The sequence below is a fragment of the Heterocephalus glaber genome, unplaced genomic scaffold, assembly GCF_053883595.1.
Source record: "Heterocephalus glaber isolate CG9 unplaced genomic scaffold, H.glaber_assembly_v1.0 deba00001457, whole genome shotgun sequence".
NCBI classification, from domain to species: Eukaryota; Metazoa; Chordata; class Mammalia; order Rodentia; family Bathyergidae; genus Heterocephalus; species Heterocephalus glaber.
This window is the reverse complement of record NW_028258305.1, coordinates 4,569,273-4,591,939: the sequence shown is the minus strand read 5'-3', so window position 1 is coordinate 4,591,939 and position 22,667 is coordinate 4,569,273. Positions and strand designations below refer to the sequence as shown.

Genomic DNA, 22,667 nt, shown 5'->3' with positions numbered 1-22,667 from the left:
ATTAGCGTTCTTAAGACATCCACAAATAACAATCCACTTTAATTTTGTTGGTTTTTTTGTTTTTGTTTTTTTGAGACAAGATCTCACTATGTAGTTCAGGCTGGACCTGAATTCACTGTGTAGCCCAGGCTGGCCTTTAACTCTCAGAGATCCTCCTGCCTCAGCCTCCTGAGTGCTGGGATTACAGGCATGTGCCATTAATCCTGGCAACAATTCACTTCAGGGCTGAGGGTTTAGCTTAGTGGGGCTGCTGCCTGCCTGGAAAGCACGAGGTCCTGAGTTTGAACCCCAGTACCAAAAACAAAAACAACAAAAACAATTCACTTTGATTGAGGGCTTCCATGTGCCATGCTCAGCACTGTGTGTGGTGTGCATTTTTGTGGAGATAGATTGATACATATAAATATACACACGTATATCTATACATATCTTTATATATATTTATACATATATATTTAGTGAGATCTCAAACATATAATGGATACTGTTATTCCCATTCTGGAGACAGAGAAACTGAAGCTCAGGGAAGTTAAGTAACTTACACAAGCTCACACAGCAAGTTAAATAGTGGAGCTAGTTCTGGAAATTTAAGTCTGTCTTGGAAGGCAGGAGAGGGGAAAGGGACATAAAAACAATTAAGATGTGTTATGCACATGTACCAACTCCCCATGATGAATGTAATCACTATGTACTACAAACATGGACTAATAAGAAGAAAAATTAAAATAGTAATAAAAAGTCTATGTCTAGGGCCCAAACCCTTAGCTATCAAGCTATCCTCCCCACTGCAAGTCAGACCGAGAGACAGACATTTCTATGTTCTATTTCAGATGTATGATAGGTTAGAGATTGTGACTTTAGCCCTCACTGTAACATTTTAGTCAATTCTCTTTGTGCTTCTTTTTTTTTTTTTGGTACCGGGGATTGAACTTGGGTCCTTGTGCTTGCTCAGCAGGCAAAACCACTGAGCTAAATCCCAGGCCCCTGTGCTTCTTTTTTAAAATTTTATCAAATGGAAATACCACTTCTCTATGCTATGTAAACTATCTTGTGCAATTATTGTGAAGGATGTTGAATACTTTGAAAGAACATACACACAAATGTAAAGTGTTTTTATTTACGTATGTTTTTATTTTGGGTTTTGTTTTGTTTTGTTTTGTTTTTGGTACCGGTACCGGAGATCGAACTCAGGACCGTGCACTTGCAAGGCAGGCAGAGTGCCACTGAGCTAAATCCCCAGCCCTTTTTTGATTTTTGAGACAGGATCTTGCTATGTAGCCCAGGCTGGCCTGGAACTCACAGTGATCCTCCTGCCTCAGCCTGCCAAGTGCTGGGATTACAGGTGTGTGCCACCTTGCCTGGCCATCATTATTAATATTTTAAAGCAACAGCACACTTTGTCTCCTGCCTTGGTGAGGTTAAGGTCGAGATTTACATTCTTTTTTGTTTTCTTTGACTGATATTCTAATTCAACAAACACTGAGCATCTACTAGAACCCAGGAGGGGCTTGGGACAGCTTACATCAAAGGTGAGCAAGCAGACAGGTCCCTGCTTTGTTAGGTGCATGGCCTCAGGGGGAGACATCCACCAGATAAGCAAAGAGCTAATATGGTCTGTCAGATCTGAAACTCCATCGGGAAGGACATTAGCATCTCCTTAGGAAAGAGAACAGGACAGTGGGCGTGGAGGGAAGAGTGGAAAGCATGGGGTGGAGGGTGTGTGAAGGAGTCTGGGTGGGAGGGAGAGTGCCTCAGGCTGGCTCAGGCTGGACCCTGGGGCCCAAAGTGAGTTTTGAACTTCAGGCCAAGGGCAATGGGAAGTGGCTGGCAGGTTACAGCTGAGGCCCGGAGTGATCAGAGTTGAAGGTGTTCCCAAAAGTGACATCATTGATGTCCCAGGATGGCTGGAATGCATGGGGGTGGTGGTGATGAAGAGGTGAGGACCACAGGACAGGGACAGAGCAACGGGCCATGGGACTGGAGGGCCTGGATGGCAAAGGAGACCTGAGGAGTGAGGAAGGCCTGGAGTTTCTGGTCTGTGTTGCGATCATGAAAGTGGGTGGTGGTGACAGAGTGGTGGACAATGATCCCTATGTGGGACCACTTAGGACACACCTGAAGCCAGGTGTGATGGTGCAAACCTGTTAGCCCAGCACTTGGCAGGCCGAGGCAGGAGGATCACTGCAAGTTCCAGGCTAGTGTGGACTACATAGTGAGTTCAAGGTCAGCCTGAACTACAAAGTGAGACCCAGTCTCAAAAACAAAAACAAACAAAGACACACCTGGCCAGGCATGCTGGTGCCCACCTGTAACCTAGGGAGGTAAAAGCATGAGGATTCCAAGTTCGAGCCAACACAGGCAACTTACTTAGCAAGACTCTGTCTCAAAATAAAAAAATAAAAAAGGGCTGGGCATATAGCTCAGTTTGAAGGCCCTGGGTTCAGTCACCACACACACACACACACACACACACACACACACACACACACACACACACACACTCTTGGATCCATACTCTTGAGAATGGAAAGCATTTTGTCCTTTCGCTCCATTCCATGAGTGAGGATCTGCTCCGGTCCATTTGAAATGCTGTTGCTCATCATTTCGGAGCAGGGGAGTGAGGGACAACTTGGAAATGTAGCTGGAGATGGGGAGTGAGGAGTCTGAAAGGCCAGGACAGTGGCACTAAACTGGGGAGCACAGAAGGCCAGAGTATGTGGGTTTGTGCACTGCTGCCCCCTGCTGGTAGATTCCGGCAGGAGCCCAGGAAGCTGCGCTCTTGAGGGCTCACAGAAAGCTGCGGTCAGGGGCACGCACCCAGAGCTGTTGTTACTTAGACATAACATTTTTACTTTTTGAAATATCTCTCCAGGTTTGGGGCTCAGAAGGTCCTCCCAACTAAAGCACTTTGTAAATAATGCATGGCTTATGTTACCAAATAATGAAAATACAGGCGTGAAGAGTTCAAAGAACATCAATTTCTCCACATTTGTGGGCTTTTTTTTTTTTTTTTACTTTGTTAGGAAGTATTGACAACATATGTTTAACACAATGCACACATTTTAACTATAGCTAGATGAAATTTTAGAAATGTATAAATCCATTCACTACAAATGTAATTGTCGCCCAGATTAAAATACAGAATTTTGCAGCGCCTGTTCACCACAAGTTCCACTGTCCTGACCCCTAACAATAAGGACAACAGTAACAGTAGTTCAGCTCTGCTTGAGCATCTGTGAACAGACCCATGCACAACATACTTGCACCTTCTTCTTTACCCATATTGCACATCGAAGTAAATTTTTGGTTTTGTTTTATTTTTTGCAGTACTGGGCACTAAAGCCAGTCCTTCGGACCAAGTTACACCCCTAGCTCCCCACCCCCGCCTTTTTTGAGGCAGGGTCTTGCCATGTAGTTCAGGCTGGCCTTGAACTCACGGCAATCCTCCTGCCTCAGCCTCCCCAGTGCTGGGATTGCAGGTGTGTGCCACCATGCCCAGCTCCAAGCCCTTTTTGTTTTTGATTTTGATTTTGAAACTGTCACATTAAATTGCCGGGTTGCCAAAAAAAAAAAATTGCCGGGTTGCCCAGTCTGGGTCCAAACTTTCGATTCTCCTGCCTCGGCCTCTGACAAGCTGGGCCACAGGTGTGCACCACCACGCTGGACTACAGTAGTTCATTCTTTTAAAAAATTATGTTTAATATACCAGCAATATTTGTCCATTCTATTGCTGATGGGAATCTGAGTTGTGTCCAGTTTATGGCTTTCATGCATCCATGTCCATCCCACTACCTATCTTCCATTGGTTGTATGTGTGTGCGTGCATGTGTCTGTGTGTACACATGTGCATATATATATGTATATGTATGTATGCATAGTGACATAGTGAGTGTATAAATAGGCACAGAATCACCAGGACACCTTAAGTAGATACCGTCAAAGGTTTTCCAAGAGGCACGAGGCACCCATACCAGTAGTATATGATAATTCCATTTTTTCCACATGTTTGCTAACTAGTGTTTGTTTTTTTTTTGGTACCGGGGATCGAACTCGGGTCCTTGCGCTTGCAAGGCAAGCAACGGAACCACTGAGCTAAATCCCCGGCCCCGCTAACTAGTGTTTTGTTTGGTCCTAGGTTTTGTTTTGTTTGTATCTTCTCATGTTAGCCAAGCAAGAGGGTATGGCAAGATGGCCCCTTGGGACTCTGACCTGAGCCCTTTGGGAGTTTGTGTGGTACAGAGATGAGAGCCAAGGCCAGTTCTAAAGAATTCTCCAGACCAAAGTAGGTGGTGGAGGCAGAGTGAAGGTGTGAGCTACCGTCTCTCTGAGGTCAGGACAAAGCAGGGGGCTTTTAGGAAGCCCATATGGACTCCAGGTCCCTCTTGGACCCTTACCTGGAAAACCCAGAGGATCCCAATAGAAAGGTGGCCCAAGAGACAAGGAACAGTCAAAGCATGGCAGTCAGAGGTGAGGTGTTGCCAGGGTCTGGGGACAAAATCACTAGAAAGCCCAGCACAGGAACCGCTGAGGGCTCAAGGACGGGCCAGCCCTGGGCGTGTCTTTTCCCCAGAGGACACCTGGACAGGTGGAGACAGGGTGGCAAGGGCTTCAGATGAGGAGGATCACAGAATGGGACGAGCCACTGAGCTGGGGCAGCGCAGGAAGGTTCAAGTTAGGTACAAGTGACCCAGACACCCTCCTGAGCGTTTCTGTCCCATAGTGTCCATGGAAACCCCACACCCTAAAACTTGTTCCCCTGCACAACTGCAGACTTCATTTAATGGCAGCTCTGTCCTTCCAGTTGCTGGTCAAACACCCTTCTATTTTCTCCAACACATTCTGCCCATGAGCAAATACTGCCGTCTCTATTTCATATGCTCTCTGTTGTTGTTGATGATGATGTTTTTCAGCTATACCGAGGATGGAACCTATGGGTTTCACACTGAACTACATTCTTAGCCCTTTTTAATTTTAAAATTTTGAAACAGCTAAGTTGCCCAGGCTGAACCTGAAATTGTGATCCTCCTGCCTCAGTCTCCCAAGTGCTGGAATCACAGGCATGTGCCACTATGCCTGGCTGTGCTGTTTTATTTATTTATTTATTTATTTATTTATTTATTTATTTTCGGTATCAGGGATCAAACTTAGGAGTGCCAGTGAGCTAAATCCCTGGCCCCATGTGCTCTATGTTTTCCCTTAATTTTTTTTTTTTTTTGGTACCAGGGATCGAACTCGGGTCCTTGCGCTTGCAGGGCAGGCAGTGGAACCACTGAGCTAACTCCCTGGCCCTATGCTCTATGTTTTAAAATAAGAGTGTGGTCAAATATATTCTTGGTGTTTATGGGTTTGTGATTCCCAAATTGTTCATAGTTGGCCAACTTCAGGAAGGTCAGGCTGGGGATTTAGCTCAGTGGTTCCAGTGCCTGCCTCGCAAGCACAAGGTGCGGAGTTCGATCTCTGTTACCAAAAAAAAAAAAAGCTGCTATGTAGGAAGGTCAGAATTAGTCTGGTGGTTCTCTAAGTTTACAAAAGAAATTTCTTTGTATATACTTGAGCTACTAAAGGCTACTTCCTCTGTTCCCACCACCGCCTGAGCATCTTCACCTCCATGAAGAATATGGGAGGTTTCAGCATCAGCAAGTTGGCAAAACAGGACTTTCCAGGGAAACACCATTTATTTGGGGTTTTTTTTTTGTTTTTTTATAGACACAGTCTCACTATGTTGCCCCGACTGGCCTTGAACTTGTGGCTCTAGCAACCCTCCTGCCTCAGCCTCCCTAGTGGATGGGACTGTGGTCATATTGCACCATCAATAGGTACATCTGGCCAGCACCATCAATTTGAACAATTCTCCACGTGTGAAAACATCTTTCCAAGAGCTAGGGAAACAGGTGAGTGATTATAGCACCTGGACATACTAAAGAAATAAGAAAACATACTGCAAAGAGGGTGGGGAGGGGACTTTGCCTTTTCTGCATCACCCCTCCCCAGACTCAGGCAGCACTGTGTGGAAAGTGAGACCCAGGGAAGTGAGTGCCAGACCTTGCCTGAGACCCTAGCTCTGGGCCATACAGGAAACACAGGAGCAGTCAGGCCCACCCAGGGCAGTCTCCAGCTCGATACCCATGGACCGAGGCTCATCATTCTGGCCTGGATTTCAGGCCTGCCTCGTGTGTCTGAGTTATTTCACTTAGCATTATGGTCTCTAGGTGCATCCATTTTCCTACACATGACTCAAGTTTACCCTTCTTTATGGCAGAGTGCAATTCCATTGTGTATAAATACCACATTTTCTTGTTTTTGCAGTATCAGAGATTGAACTCAGGACCTTGCGCTTGCTAGGCAGGTGGGGCACCACTGAGCTACATCCTTGGCCAATACCACATCTTCTTTATCCATTCATCTGTTGATGGATATATAGGCTGTTTCCAAGATTTAGCTATTATGACTTGTGGAAATGCATGTATCACTGTAATATGACGCCTTTGATTCTTTTGGGAAGGTACCTAGAAAGAGAACAGCTGAGTCTAATGGAATATCTCGTTTTAGTTTTTTGAGGCATCTCCATACTGATTTTTATAGTGGGTATACTAGTTGACATCCCACCAATAATAATAATGTAGAACCCCCCCCCACACACACACACAGCCTTGCCAGTATTGGTTACTATTTGAGCTCTCTCTCTCTTTCTTTTTTTTTTCAGTACCTGGTATTGAACTTGAGACCTCGTGCTTGCAAGGCAGGCATGGCACCACTGAGCTAAATCCCCAGCCTTTTTTTGGGTTTTTTTTTTTTTTTTTAGATAGGGTCTTGCTATGTAGTTCAGGCTGGCCTTGAACTTACTATGTAGCCCAAGCTTGTCTCAAACTCACAGTGATCCTGCTGCCTCAGCTTCCCGAGGCCTGAGATTACAGGTATGCACCACTATACCTGGCCCAGTTGCCCACTGTTTGATTGAGTCTTTTGCAGTACTGGGGATTGAACCCAGGGCCTCACACATGCTAGGTAAGCACTCTAGTTCTGTACTACATCACCAGCCTCACATTTTTTGTTTTTGTTTTTGAAATCAGGTCTCACTACATAGCTCAGGCTGGCCTCCAACTCAAGAGCTTCTTGCCCCAAACTCCTGAGTGCTGGAATCACAGTCATGTGCCACCATCCCCATCCCCAGACTTTTAAAAATTTTGAGACAAGGGTCTCACTAAATTCCCAGGCTGGTCTTGACTTGTAGTCTACCTGCCTCAGCTTCCCAATGTGTGGATTCACAGGCATATGCTAACCAGGTTGAGATTTGGTTGTTTTTTGGATTTTTTTGGCCTGGAACTTGCTACGGAGTCCAGGCTGGTCTAGAACTCAAGATACTGAGTTGATTTCTTAATGGGAATCAAGACCCCAGACAGCCAAATGAAGCTAAGGAAATTGTTCTTAAAAATCTATTTCTTCATGTTGCCTAAGAATGATATATTGGTCTCCTTTGATTAGACCTAACCAAATTATATGTTTTATTTCTAAGTTCTCCCAATTTCAGAATTATTAACAATTGAGCTGAACTTTATGTGAGCTTTTCTAAGCTTATTTATACACATTCCCCTGGGCCTAAAAAACACTTGAGAATTTGTATGTGCTTTCTTTGTAATGCACTCTAGAAACCAAAACTGATGCTGGAAAAATCTTATGAAGCAAATAATACCTTTTTCTTTTTTTGGTACCGGGGATCAAACTCAGGACCTTGCAATTGCAGGGCAGGCGGCAGAACCACAAAGCTAAACCTTTTGTAGTTATTTTACATTATCTTCTCAACGCATCCACTGGGAGAGAATTCTTTGCAGGTTTCCGTCTTTGTTATTCAGGAACAGCTGTAAAATCTGTAAGGAAGGAATGGGAAAGAGAGAAAGCAATGAGAAAGTGAGCTGGAAACGCGTGTTCTGATTCACGGGCTGGGAGAAGATCATTACTGGAAGACAAGACTACTGCGTAACACAGGAAGGAAGGGCAAAGGCCACGAGAAAGACAGTGGAACGGGAAGATCGGAAACAATCGCGGAGAGGCACAACACGGAGGGCTACGAATGGACAGCAGGAAAGCAGAGTCTGAGCTCCTGCAGGCCGGCTGAGAGGGCAGAGCGCAGCCTTGCTGAGGAGGCGGCGCCCCAGGCGTGGGGGGAGGGGGCGGGCGGGATCAGCCCTGGGAGGCGGGAGGCGTCCGGGACCAGTGGCGCACCTCGCCTGCACCTCGGGGTTTTCGGCTAGGACAGCCCGATGGTGTGGAGAAAAACAGTGCTGGAGATTCACGGAGAGTCGTGACAAACCGAATTGCTCACTCCCCATTCTATTATTTCCTTTATTACAGGAGGTGGGAAGAGCAGCAACAAAAGGGCAAAAATGGGAAATTTCAAGGCACAGTGGGGCTGGGAGTGAGTGAATGTGGTCATTAATGCAAGGCTCGTGTTGGCGAGGGATGGCAGAGAAGACTGGAAAGCTAGGGCAGAGTCAGCCTGCGCCAGTGCTCAGAGGTTAAGGCGAGGAGCTGGGCTCCAGCAAGGAGAACGGAAGGGTTTTCAGCAGCAAAGTAAAATCGTGAGCCTAGTCCTAGTGTTTTAGGGGGGATCAGTTTACCAACTTGGTAAGAGTCGCTGGGAAGGGAGATAAGTGGCAAGAAAGCAAGCTAGCCCATGTGATGGTGCACACCTGAAATCCCAGCATTTGGGAGGCTGAGGCAGGAGAATCGCTGTGAGTTCGCGGTCATCCTAGGCTACATAGTGAGACTCTGTCTCAAAAAAAGCAACAGCCGGGGATTTAGCTCAGTGGTGCCGCCATCTGCCTTGAAAGTGCAAGGTCCTGAGTTTGATACCCGGTACCAAAAAAACCCCCCAAAACAAAAAAAGTAACTCAAAAAAATAACAACAGGGCTGGGATGTAGCTCAGAGGTGTTGCACCTGCCTGGCAAGCGTAAAGTCCTGAGTTCAATTCCTGTACCGAAAAAACAAAAACAACAAAGTTAGAAAACTAAGCTGCATAGCACACAGCAAAGGCCTTAAAACAAAACAAAACAAACCTTGCAAGTATTACCATGGAACTGCTGCCTGCAATTTGAGAACTCTTAAAGAATAGATAAACCCTGGAAGATTTAGACAAGTGATATTAAAAGGTATGTGTATGGGGTGTTCGGTAGATGGGGATCAACTAAATTAACTAATATATCAATTTTAAGCCAACTATAAGACAGTGGTTCTCAACTTTTGAGTATTAGGGACACATCTATAAAGACTTTAACTTCTTTTTTGGTGGTGGTGCTGAGGATTGAACCCAGGGCCTTGTATGCTAGGCAAGTGCTCAACCACTGAACTACATTCTCAGTGATAGTATGTCAACTTTTTTTTTCAGTACTGGGGACTGAACCCGGGAAATACTGAACTGCACCCCTCTTAAAATTTTTATTTTGAGATAGGGCTTGATAAATTGTCCAGCCTGGGCTTGAACTTGCAATCGGCCTGCCTTGGCCTCCTGAGTTGCTAGAGTTACAAGAATGCACCAGCGTGGCCACTAATATTTCATTTATCTGTGTATGTGTGTGTGGTTTTTATGTTTGTTTTATTTTGTTTTCTGGAGACAGGGTCATGCTATGTAGTCCAGGTTGGCCTTGACCTCACTGTGCAGCCAGGGCAGACTCCAACTCCCAGCCTTGCTGCCTCGGCCTGCCCAGTGCTGGGACCCCAGGCATGTGCCACCATGCCCCAGCCCTTTGGCTTTTTGGTTGTCCAGCACACATCCGTTTTCCCTTCTTGTGCTAATGGCACTCTGATTTCTTGGCCTACGTGTACCAGAGGTGTGGGTAGCTTCTGTTATGCTTTGGGTCTCAAATTTCCTCAAAAGTCTCCTGTGTTCAGAGGGAGGGCCCCAGGAAGGAGACAGGACCATGAGAACTCTAACTTCATCAGTGGATCAATACACTAACTGATTCTTGACTGTTAGCAGAACGCCAGAGTATTGTCCCATTGTGACAGAATGAAACCGTGGACCAAGTAGGTATGGGACAAGCAAATTTTTTTTTGAGACAATGTCTTGCTATGTAGTTCAGGCTGGTCTTGAACTCACTATGTGTTCAGGCTGGCCTCAAACTCTTGGCAATCCTCCTGCCTCAGCCTCCCAAGTGCTGGGACTCCAAGCATGTGCCACCATATCTGGTGTTAATTTATTTAAAAGCTATTAAGACAAGGAAATGAAGCTCCTCCTAGCTGAGAGGGGGTCTGAGTAGGATACCCAGGCTTGCTCTTTGTCTGGAGGTTATTAAGGGGTTTCAAAGGGAGCTTGTGCTATTGTGTAAGCAATATAATCTCTACCCTAAAGAAGACTACATATTTTTAACATCCAGTCTGTGCAGTGATCACGAAGTGTCCATCCAGGGCCTGTTTGCCCTTGAGCCAACACCCCACCTGATCATGGTCTGAGGAGGTCCCAGACAGCTGAAGAACACCTGGCAGATATTTTGTAAGGTTCCTAGAGGGCTGTGACTCAGCAGACTTCATTTTCTGCTTTTTGACTCCATTTTAGGGCTGCTGTTTTTCTTTTCCCCCCACTATGTAGTTTAGGCTGGCCTCAAACTCAGTGATCTTCCTGCCTCAGCCTCCTGAGGGCTGGAATTACAGACATTTGCCACCATGCCCAGCAGGGCCACTGTCCTTACTGCCAAATAGAACCTTAACTCTTGCCTCACTAAGTTTTGTAACAATTTGATGGCATCATGGGAGGGGTGATGCCATCCTAGAAGGTGGGCCATGGTTGAAGGAATGGGATGGTGGGTGGTCCTGGTGACTATTTCTTGTACCCAACCCCTTCTTCACCGGCTCTTCCCCTTTCTCTCTCTTCTTCCTAGCTGTCATGAAGTGAGCAACTTTCTTCTGCCACACCCTCCCACCTTGATGTTTCTGCCTCACACAGATCTAAAGAGATGGAACTAGCCAACCATGGACTGACACCTATGAAACCATGAACCACATAAGCTTTTCTTCCTTTAAGCAGATTGTCATGGTTATTTTGTCTCAGTGACAAAAAGCTGGTCAACACACCTAATTCCATCAAAAGGTGAGTCTGTCCCTGGGACCAGCCAAGTATCTGGTCATACTAGTTGGTTCAGGGAAAGTTATTTGACCAAATTTGCCTAATTATAATAAGTCATGGGAAAAGACATCTTTTCAACTTTATTTTTTGACTATTTTTCTGAGATGGCCTGGGGAGAGTGTCTCACCAAGTTGCCCAGGGTGGCCCTGAACACATGGGCTCCTGATCCTCCTGCCTCAGACTCCAGGAGAGCTGGGAGTGTAGGCAAATGCCAATGCCAAGTCAGCACCTCAACTTTTTTTTGGAACAGGCTCTCCTTCTGTAGTGCAGGCTGGCCTCCTTCTGCCTCTGTTCCTCAAATGCTGGGACTATAGGCATGTAGCACCACCCTGATCCACTAACTTTGAAACTAGAATGATATAGGATGGTGAAAGAAAACCCAAAAAAAGGATGGCGAACTTCTAAAGTCATCTTCCCACCTCAAGGTAAAAGCCACTGAGATAACTGACGCAGTAGAAATGTAACCAAGAGATAGAGAAATTGGGTCCTGATGCTACTATTTGAGCCCCTGATTGCATTGTGATTGAAGTCTACTCCCAAACTTTTCAATTGTATGAATCAACAAATTCCACGTTTTGCTTAGGACAGTTTTAAAAAATTAAGCCAATTATTTGTTAGAGAGAATCCTTATAAACAAATACCAGTTGGGCTCTGTGGTGACCTTGTAGTCCTAGCTATGTGGGAAGCAGAGGCAGGAAGATCTCAAGTTCAAAGCCAACCTAGGGCACATAGTAAAACTTTGTTTCACCGGGGATTTAGCTCAGTGGTTTCGCCGCCTGCTGCGCAAGCACAAGGACCCGAGTTCGAGCCCCAGTACCAAAAAAAACCAAAAGAACTTTGTCTCAAAAAAATAAAACCAAACAACACCCAATCTCACTAATACGTGAAATCTTAAAAAAGTCTAACTCATAGAAGCACAGGAGGGTTCCAGTTGGGTGGAGAATTGGGGAAATGGTTAAAGATACAAATTTTCAGTTAGATAGGAGGAATAAGTTCAAAAGATCTATTGTACAACATGTAAACTATAGTTAATAACAATATATTGTACACTGAAATTTTCAAATATACACAAAGTCAAGCAATGCATAAGGCCCTGGGTTTGACATCCAGCACCGTAAAAACCAACCAACGAACAACACACGCACAAAGATCAAGCAGGGCTGGAGATGCAGCTCGGTGGTGGAGTACATTTAGCATGCCTGAGGCTCCAACCCTAGCACCACACAAATAATAAAAGCCACAGCTCCCTGAACTGAAGGCCATCTACAGGCTCCTCTCTGCCTTGACCACAGGTCCTCACAGAGCCTTTTTTTTGCTACCAGGGATTGAACTCAGGAACTTGCATTTGCAAAGCAAGCGGTGGAACCACTGAGCTAAATCCGAGGCCCTCAGGGCCTGTTTTCTGAGCCTAGCTGGGTCCCCAGCAGCCCCTCAATGGATGCTGAATGTGAATGAGTGGTGGTGCTAGCTGTGAGCTAGCATCTCCTCAGATAATCTTCATAACCCAGGAACATGGAAGTTGCTTCAGGATCCTGAAGAAGAGTGACAGGCACAGGACAGCCCCCCACCCTCCAACCCCCACCCCCTCCAACACACTGGCAACTGCCCTGTTGCCTTGGGATCTGCCCACAGCTCTGAGGACCCTCATTTTCACCTTTGGAGCTGAACTGTACTCCTGCCCTGAGCCCATCCCAAGAGCCACCCCACGAAAACATGCACATGCAAACACAGGAGCGCACACACATCCGGAGGCTGCTGTCAGGAACTTTAATAAGGCCCGGCCGATGACTCTTGCTTCTTACAGTTATAGGTCAAAGAGGAAGGGCATCACATCGGCACTTTCTGAAAGCTGTCTCGGAAACAGAGATTGTGACGGATTGTATTCTTCCAGCCTTCTTGGAGCTGTCCCGAAGAAAGGGGAGTGCTGTGAATCTGCTCGGTCATGAGCAGGTGCGACTTGGTGAAGGAGAGAAAGCACTTGTTCCCCATGTCCCAGGCCAGGAGCCCGGGGACCTCGCCATGGAGGCTGGCCCAGAAGTCAGAGTCACGGAGCTTTGTGGCCACCGTGGGCGAAGGAGTGGAGCGCAGGTGGGGAGCTCGGCCCCACGCCCACGCCGCTTCTTAAGTAGTCGGCGGTCCAGGTGCAGGCCAAGCAAGCGGCGCAGATGCCCGAGCTCGCCACTGCCCCGAGGGCTCTCTGTGCCCTGGTCCTCGGAACTCAAAGTTTGAGGATCCAGGAGGACGCACAATATGTATCTCACACCTTTTCTCCCCTGGCGCCGCACAAACCTCTCAGAAGGATCCTGCAGCAGGGCTAATAGCGGCTTCCTGAAAGTTCTAATAGGTTTTATGGTTTATCTAAGATCGCATCTATAGTAGGCGGTGGAGCTAGCCTAAGAGTCTAGTTTTTAAGTGTTCTGACCATGAATAAATTATAAATATGTGAGCTAAAACATTTGTTAGATTTAGCCATTGCACAACACGTCTGGCCTGGATTTTGCAGTGATCCTTTTGCGTCAGCTTCCTAAGTGCTGAGATAACAGGTGTGTGCCACCATGCCTGGTTTTGTTTATGTATTTTACACTTGATCTTAGCCAAAAGGCCGAGAAGCGATTGTTGTTTATGTATTTTAAAACATCGTGTTTTTACCATAAATACTTTGGGTTTCTCATATAAGAGAAACATATTTAAGCATTTGTGTCTGATTTATTTTACTTAACATTATGGTCTGTAGGTATATCCATTTTCCTACAAATGACTCAAATTTATCCTTCTTTATAGCAGAGTAGTACTCCTTAGTATGTAAATACCACATTTTCTTTTAAATGTTAATGGACATATAAGATGCTTCAAATATTCAGCTATTATGAATTGTGTGTGTATATATATGTAATTTTTTGCAATTAAAATAAACAAGTAAAGAAATAAAGGACATTGAGAAGTTGAAAGTAAATGGAGCCAGGTGTGGTAGTGCATATCTATAATCCCAGCACTTGGGAGGCTGAGGCAGGAGGATCTCCATGAGTGTGAGGCCAGCCTGGGCTACACAGTGAGTTCAAAACCAGCCTGGACTACACAGTGAGACCCTGTCTCAAAAAAAAAAAAAAATTGATCTGCTGATTACCTCCCTTGTGTACAAATTAAGTAGCATGCTAATAATTCTTTTAATTCTTTGATTTTTCTTTAACAATCTTATTATCTCAAAGTTATTTCATTAACATTCTAGGAAATAAACAGTCTTTCTTTGGTGTCTGCTTTTTGTTACATTAGAAGCCCTTTTCCTGGCACTCAAAGTGAGTTACAAGCTGCTCTGTACTGTATCGCATCGTCTACTGGCTTTCCACTGTGACACACCATTGGCCACGTCTGGCCTCAGTAGTGGGCTGTAGCAATTTCACACACTAGATAAAGTTTCATGCCAAGCATAGCAGCACACATCTGTAAGCTCAACTACTTGGAAGGCTGGAGATCTGAACCTGAGGCTGCTGGCATTCTAGCCAGGCAAGCACTCTGCCACTGTGCTGTATCCCAAACCCTTTGTAGTCAGCTCATCCTGCTCCCTGCATCTCTAATGCCTGCCAACCATGAATTTGTTCTGCATCGCTATAATTTTGTCATTTCTAGAATATTACAGAAGTGGAATTATACATTTAAGGTACCTTTTGAGTTTTTTTTCTTAGAATAATTCCTTTACATCCCATTCCAATTTGTTTCATGTATCAGTAGTTTCTTTTTGCCAGGGATGGTGGTGATGGAGACCCAAACAGAAAGTCTCTAGTTCCCACCTGCTCAGTATGTGATGCAAGGCTGAAGAAATAAATATACTAAAACAGACCCAAGAGAAAAGAGAGAGGACTGGGATGGCCAATGCTGGATCCCTAGCAAAAGACCCTGGTCAGTCACCTCCACTAAATTTTATCATGTCTTTTTTCTTTTTTTTTGGTACTGGGGATTAACTCGGGACCTTTTGCTTGTGAGTCAGGAGGTGGAACCACTGAGCTAAATCCCTGGTCCTTCCACTGAATTTTATTATTCATGAATTAGGGTAACGGTGTAATACGTGTATAGATATGCAGTACGTGCAATTACCATGGAAACTAATGCGGGCAAGGCTTTAAAGAGAAGAGTCAAAACAGTTTCTGGGGGCTGGGGATTTAGCTCAGTGGTTCTGCCACCTGCCTCACAGTTTCAAATTAGAAGCAAGATAGGGCCGGGGATTTAGCTCAATGGTCCCATGCCTGTCTCGCAAACGCAAGGTCCAGAGTTCAATCCCTGGTACTAAAAAAAAAGAAACAAGATAGATAACATATTTGGTTGTAATTAGAACATTGTCTTCTAGCTATGAAGGCACTAATTGTGGGAATGGAATCTGCGTGCAATTTACTCTGACCTCAGCTTCACATGTTATCTTGTATTAGCCTCACAGCTTCATAGGCCGTTACTGTGGTCTCGGCCATGGCTGTTAGCTGGGAGGTCATTCCCCCCACCCCCTGGAGGTCATATTAACCTGCACGTTACCGCAGTGCTCATGAGATGCTTTTGTGAGTCACGTAGCTTCAGTCAGACTTGCTTTGTAAGTAAGCCAGTTGAGGGATTTAACTCTTTACAGCCAGCTTACAGTATGCTTTGGGTATAATCAATATTATGGCTTCCTGCATGGTGGCACATGCCCGTCATCCCAGATATTCAGGAGGCTAAAGTCAGAGGGCCAGAAGTTTAAAAACAGCCTGGGCAACTTAGCAAGACTCTGTCTCAAAAATAAAGTAAAGGGGAGTGGCAGAGGCTGAGGATGTAGCTCAGTGCTTCCTGGGTTCAATTCCTAGTACTACAAAAAAGTTTCTTTTTGCTGGGGATGTAGCTCAGTGGCACAGTGCCTGCAAGGCTAGCTCGAGGCTCTGAGTTTGATTCCTGGTACTAAACAAACAAACCAACAAAAAAAGGGCTAGGGATGTAGCTCAGTACAAGAGGCTCTGAGTTCAATCTCCAGTACCACCACAGAAAAAAAAGTTTCTTTTTATTGTTATGTATTTTGTGGGATGGATGTATTACTCTTGTTTCTTTTTTTTGGTACCAGGGATCAAACTCAGGTCCTTGTGGCTGCAAGGCAGGCGGCAGAACCACTGAGCTAAATCCCCAGCCCTCTTGTTGTTGTTTTAAACCAGGGTCTTGCTTTATAATCTGGGCTGTCTTTGAAGTTGAGATCCTCCTGCCTCAGCTCCACAATTCTGGGACCATAGGTGTGCCACCATACTTGGCTGGATTGTATTGCTCTTTAACCATACATTCATTGAAAGACATTTGAGTTTTTTTCAGTTCTTTGGTTATTGTAAATAAAACTTATGAACATTTGGGCATAGATTTCCTTTCTGTATGATTGTATGTTTTCATTTCTCTTGGATAAATGCCCAAGTGATTATGTCAGGTTATGTATTAAGTGCATGTTTCATTTTATAAGAAACTGACAGATTATTTTCCAGGGTAATTTTTTTTGCTGGTGGTGGTTCTACTGAGAATTGAACCAGGGCCTTCACAACTATATCTATGTTTACAGCTACATAACTGGGAGGTACATCCTCCGCTCATTTTTATTTTTTGTTTTGAAACAGGGGGTCTCACTAAGTTGCCCAGGCTGGGCTTGCATTTGCCGTCCTCCTGCCTCAGCCTCCCACAGTGGTGGGATTATAGGTGTGTACCACCATGCCCAGCTTTCAGCAATTCTTTTACACTCTGCCTGTATTTTACAATATATGAGAAATTCAGTTTCTGCATCCTCACCAGCATTCGATGTTTATCACTATTTTTCAAATTTTTAGTTATTCTATTATTCTAGTAAGTGTGTATGACATCTCATTGTGGTTTTGGCTTGCACTTACACAATGGCTAATGATGTTGAGCACCTTTCCAAGAGCATCTAATGTATATTTTTGAAATGATCTCTAAGGACCCATCAAAACTTAAAGCAAGAGCTAGGTGTGATGATGCATGCCCATAATACCACAACTTGGGAGCCTGAGGCAGGAAGATCATGCGTTTGCAGCATAAGAATGAGGATAGTGAGTTCAAGACAAACCTGGACTACATAGGGAGACACTGTTATCAAAACACAAACAAAAAACTAAATAAAGCAAACTGGGTGTGGTGGTGCACACCTGTAATCCCTATACTCAGAAGGCTGAGGCAGGAGGATCTCTTCAAGTTCAAGGCCAGCCTGAACTATATAGTGAGACCCTGCCACCCAACTACCCCCCAAAACGCCAAGGAGCTAGGGTCTGTTATCCTTTTCAAGGGCCTCCGCTGTGACCCAATTTCCTGCTGCAGGCCCAGGCTCCTAAAGGTCCCACCACATCCACATAGCACCACAGGCTGCTGCCTTCACCACACGGGCTCTGGGGACACTTACTGTGCTATAGGAATTAGAAATACAGATACTGAAATGGCTTAGCATAGTGCACGGCAAAAATGTTTCTCAGTAAATACCAGCTTCTGTTAGTACTGAGAATGAGACTTCATAATTTTCTTTAGTACTCGGTTTATTTAAAACATCCAATCCTTTTAAGCTCTAGTAAGTGGACTAGTGTTTATGTTCAGGAACAGGGTCATGCTGTGACTGCCTGGCGATCTCCTTCCATGCTGCCTGAATGAGCAGTAGACTGTCTTTTGCAGTTGTACAGTTAATACCAGCATGTTCCTAGTAGACTCTTGTATTTGTCAACCTCAAAATTTAAAGCTTAGGATGTGGTTCAGTGGTACCACACCTGCCTGGCAAGCACAAGGTCCTGAGTTCAATCCCCAGTACCGGGAAGAAAAAAATATTTAAAGTTTAACAAAGACTTTTTTTTTTGGTACCGGGGATCAAACTCCGGTCCTTGTTCTTGCGAGGCAGGTGGTGGAACCACTGAGCTAAATCCCCAGCCCAAGACTTTTTCTATATTAATTGTCAGACCAAATCCTAACAAATCAAAGACAAAAGAACTCATATTTATTTAATCTTAAGGGTTCCCAAAACAGGCCTATCTGTTTCTCTGTTGCAACTTTATTTTCCTGGGTTTATTTTCTCAACCAGATGTCCAAAGAAAATGCTAAAGGCTGTCAGGCATGGTGGCGCACACCTGTAATCCCAGCACTTGAGAGGCTGAGGCAGGAGGATTGCTTCCAGTTTGAGGCCATCCTTGGCTACATAGTGAGTTCAAGGCCAGCCTGAGCTAGAGAGTGAGACCCTGACTCAAAAAAAAAAAGCGCCAAGTGAGAGTGCTGTGCTGTCATCACTCTCTAATGTTAATGCATGCACTCCACATAATGAGGGTTATGACATGTGATCAATGCCGATCTGTCATCAACAAACTGCATTTATTGTTTACAGTGGGAATTCAATTCAAGCACAATGTGTCAATTATCTGTCTCCCTGAACAAATATTAAACAATGATCACATTTCTAGAAATGTTAATGCAGGACTTGGAGGTGAACATGGTGAATTTTTTCCTGATAATTAAGGACCGAAAAAGAAAGACAAAGGAAACAGGTGAGGGGAATAAGGGAGATAACATCTGTATGAGGTGAGAATACCTGATCATGTTAATGCAGACCTTAGTACTTCACCAATGAGATATGAAACCACAGCTTTCAATGTCATAACTGTACTTGGTAAAACAACAATAATAAAAATGCTTAAAACCAGTGATATCTGTTAAAATTAAAAGAGTGATTCATTTATGGGGGCAACAACCAAACAGAATTATACAAAATGAGTAGAGTTTTAAAAGTCTGGCCAGGGTCACAAACCTCAGTATTGTTAAGTTAAAAACTTAGAGCACAGTTGTGGATGCCTATAATCCTAGCCCTCTGGGAGGCTGAGGCAGAAGATCACAAGTTCAAGCTGAGCCTGGGCAATTTAGCAACTTCTTGAGACCCTGTTACCAAATAAAAAAATAAAGAAAAGGGGTGTGTGTGTGTGGACATAGCTCAGTGCAAAAGTCCAATGCCCAGTCAACCAAAAGCAAACAAACAGGGCCGGGGATTTAGCTCAGCGGTTCTGGTGCCTGCCTCACAAGCGCAAGGTCCTGAGCTCGATCCCCAGTACCAAAAAAAACAAACAAAAAAAAGCAAAAAGCAGAAACAAAGACTTAGGACCCAAGTCTTCCAATCCACAGCTCAGTGTGCGCTCCACTAGGTCCATTATTTCCTCATCGAACCAGGCACTTGATTGATGCAGGAGGTGCCCACCTCTGGGGAGTTAAAAGTCAACACAAACTTTGACCCCTCCAAAATGTTACTAACAGACCTGGGCATTTAGCTCAGTGGTTCCACTGCCTGCCTTGCAAGTGAAAGGACCTGAGTTCAATCCCTGGTACCAAAAAAAAAAAAAAAAGCTACTAACAACCTGTTTCGGGAAGCCTTTCCATAGCATAAGGAGTTGATTGACATTTTCTGGTAGATGACTTTTTTTTAGTTGACATTTTTGTAGGTACTGAGGACTGAACCCAGGGGCATTCCACCACTGAGCTTCATCCCTAGCCCTTTTTGTTTTTCACTTTCCAGCAAGATTTCACTAAGTTGCCCAAGCTGTGCTCAAATTATGATTCTTCTGCTTCAGCTTTCCCAGCAGCTGGGATTATAGAAATGTGCCACTGTTTCTGACATACATATGTATGCATATATACATGTGTACACACATATATATACACATATACGCACACATATATGTGTATATGTGTTACATAATATGTGTGTGTATATATGTATACATAATATATATGTGTGTGTATATACATATGTAGATATATATATATAAAAATATGTATGTAATGGAAGCAAATTACAAAAGAACCTTGAGAGATTACTTTGGATTATGATCAGCAATTTACTGGAGAAATGAACAACTCATGTGGGGATGGTCAGTGTCACATGGCCTTTTTATTCACACAGTATTTTATTTTATTACTTTTTTTTGGTACTGGAGATCAAACTCAGGACCTTGTGCTTGTGAGGCAGGTGATGGCACAACTGAGCTAAATCCCTGGCCACACAGTATTTTAAACAGATAGTCATTTGAGCTCATTGCAAACAGCAACAGGAGGTGACTATGAAATTATGGTACAAAAAGCCAAGTATGGTGGTACACATCTCTCATCCCAGCATTCAGGAGGCTGAGGCAGGAGAACTGCCATAAATTCAAGGTTAGACTGGGTTACATCATTAGTTCTAGGCCAGCCAGAACTACATAGCAAGACCCCATCTCAAAAAAAAAAGAAAGAAAAGAAAAGAAAAAAGGAAGAAATTATGAAGCAGTAGGTACTAAAATTAATCGTAAGCAGCTGCAATTTATTTATTTGATTTTTCTGAGACAAGGTCTCGCTATGTAGGCCAGGCCAGCCTTGAACTCTTGACCCTTCTGCCCCATCCTCTTGAGTGCTGGGATTACAGGCATGTACCACCCAGCCTGGCCACAGTGATGATTTACTCCTGCATCTTTATGTTTGTCTACATTTCTCTTGACTGAATGAGCACACTAAGTTTGTCTGAAACATTTTAACTTTTTATGAGATGTGTGTATATTTTAGGAGGTAAATGGTAAAACAGACACACATTTGCATATATTTTATGTATTTGCGACATACCTGGCTTTTCTTTCATTTTTTCACTATTTTTAGGATCTGCAGTTTGCCTGTAATTCAAACTGTCACAAATCTCAAGACACAAAACAAAACATGTGCATAAGTGGTACCCATGCAGTTCAAACATGTGCTGCTCAAGGGTCGAGGACATGTTAACTACTCCGTCAGTGAACCACGCTGCAACCTGGGCTACTCACGGTGGGGGGACGGGAACGCGAGTGTGGGGCTGCTCAGGGGTACAGCGCTTGCCCAGCCTGGGTTTGATCTACAGCACTGCCAGCGATAGAAAGACACACAGACAACGATAAGGAGGTTGCGACAAATCTGAAGGCCCTCATTGCTGTTTTCACTATTCCACAAAAGAACTGCGATTCAGTTATTTCAGGTGGCCACACAAGTATTGGAGGGACAGGCCCGCCGGTCACCCACGCACACGGCGCTGAACTCCAGAGAAACCTCGGCTCCTGGGGCCAGCAAGAGACGGGCGCCTGCTGACACCGGGAGTGGTGGCGTCCACCTGTATTCCCAGCTACAAGGGAGGACCACTTGAGGTGAGTTTGAGACTAGCCTGGGCAAAAGAGCAAGAGCCTTCTGAAGACTGAAAAGGCTACAGAGTGACGCCCAGGGTGAGCTGCAAAGTTAATTCCATGGATCTTCACAGGAGAGGACTGGAAACCACTGGGCTCCAGCCTCTGCTGCCTCAGAGAGGCACAAAGAGACCTAATTGTTGCCTTCCCTGCAGCTTCTCTGATGAGGAGACCGGGAGGTGGGGCGGGCGGAGTTCCAAGAGGAGTTGAGGTGAGGCGCTCAGCTGGGCTCCTAAAGCCCAGCGTGCAGAGAAGAGGCCCAGCCCAGGGTTAGAGAAGTCCACACCAAAAGAAAGGCCCTGAGCTTAGTTTTCCGGGCCTCTATTTTTAGATCCATAAACGCAAGTTATTTTTATTTTAGGCTTGTTTGCTGAACTTCAAGGTTTGAAACAGCTTGTGGAAAAAGCTCTTGCTGTTCCAGAAGCTACAGATGGGGGACTTGGCCATGGAACATATCGCTTTTAAATATTTCATTTGAGATTTAAAGTTATCACTACCTCCACAAGCTTTGTGTTTGTTCTTTTCCCAATAACAAATCACTAACATCCCAACTTTAATCACAAAGTTGAAACCATGGGGTATCTTGTTTAGGTTACAGATATATAGATTCTAAGTTTAATCAAATTTTATGCACCTTATGTAGATAACCTGAATGAATCTTATATTTAAATGTTTTCTGTTGTTCTGATCATTTGCTTTTCATTTAATGATGACAGATCACTTGGAGGTCAGAAGCTTGTTTTTTGTGTTTTTGAGACAGGGTTTCACTGTGTAGTTCTGGGCAATCTTGAACTCACTATGTAGCCAAGGGTGCCCTCAAACTCTCTCTCTGTGAGCCTCCTGCCTCAGCTTCCCAACTGTGGGATTATAGGCATGTGTCGCCATGCCCATCCACAAGGTTATGTTTGATGTTGGATACTGTTGTCAGGCACAATTTTCCCTTAGGACACATGAAAAGAAAAAACCTAAATTTGGTTATTTTAAAAACTATTAATGGGACAAGACACTTACTGAAAAGCCAGGTACTAAAAGTCCAATTCTGAGAACAATAAAATATTATTGTGTAATTGATCCTATAGACATGTTTTATTTTATATATATATTATCCTGGATATATGTTTACTTTTATATAGAAGTAATATGCATTTTATTATAGTTAAAATCCATTATATGACTTACAATAAAATTTAGAGCGTATTGGATTAGCAAGCCTCAGGACAAAATATTAATCCTGAAAATGGACAAAAATCAAAAGTAAGTACCTGGGATTAGGTAGCAACATATATGAGAAAGTTGCAGAACTTATAAAAATACCACCTTATGCTAGGGTGTCTTTCATATTTCATCTAGA

The 22,667-nt window shown here is 44.3% G+C and overlaps 1 long non-coding RNA gene across 1 annotated transcript; it reads left to right on the top strand.

The window, feature by feature from the left end:
* The first annotated feature begins 7,681 nt into the window (after positions 1 to 7,681).
* On the top strand, positions 7,682 to 16,348 carry LOC101712375 (uncharacterized). Its single transcript, XR_205467.3, has 3 exons — positions 7,682 to 9,147; positions 10,873 to 11,081; positions 12,922 to 16,348. It is a non-coding gene; the product is annotated as an uncharacterized LOC101712375 (long non-coding RNA).
* The last annotated feature ends 6,319 nt before the right edge of the window (positions 16,349 to 22,667 follow it).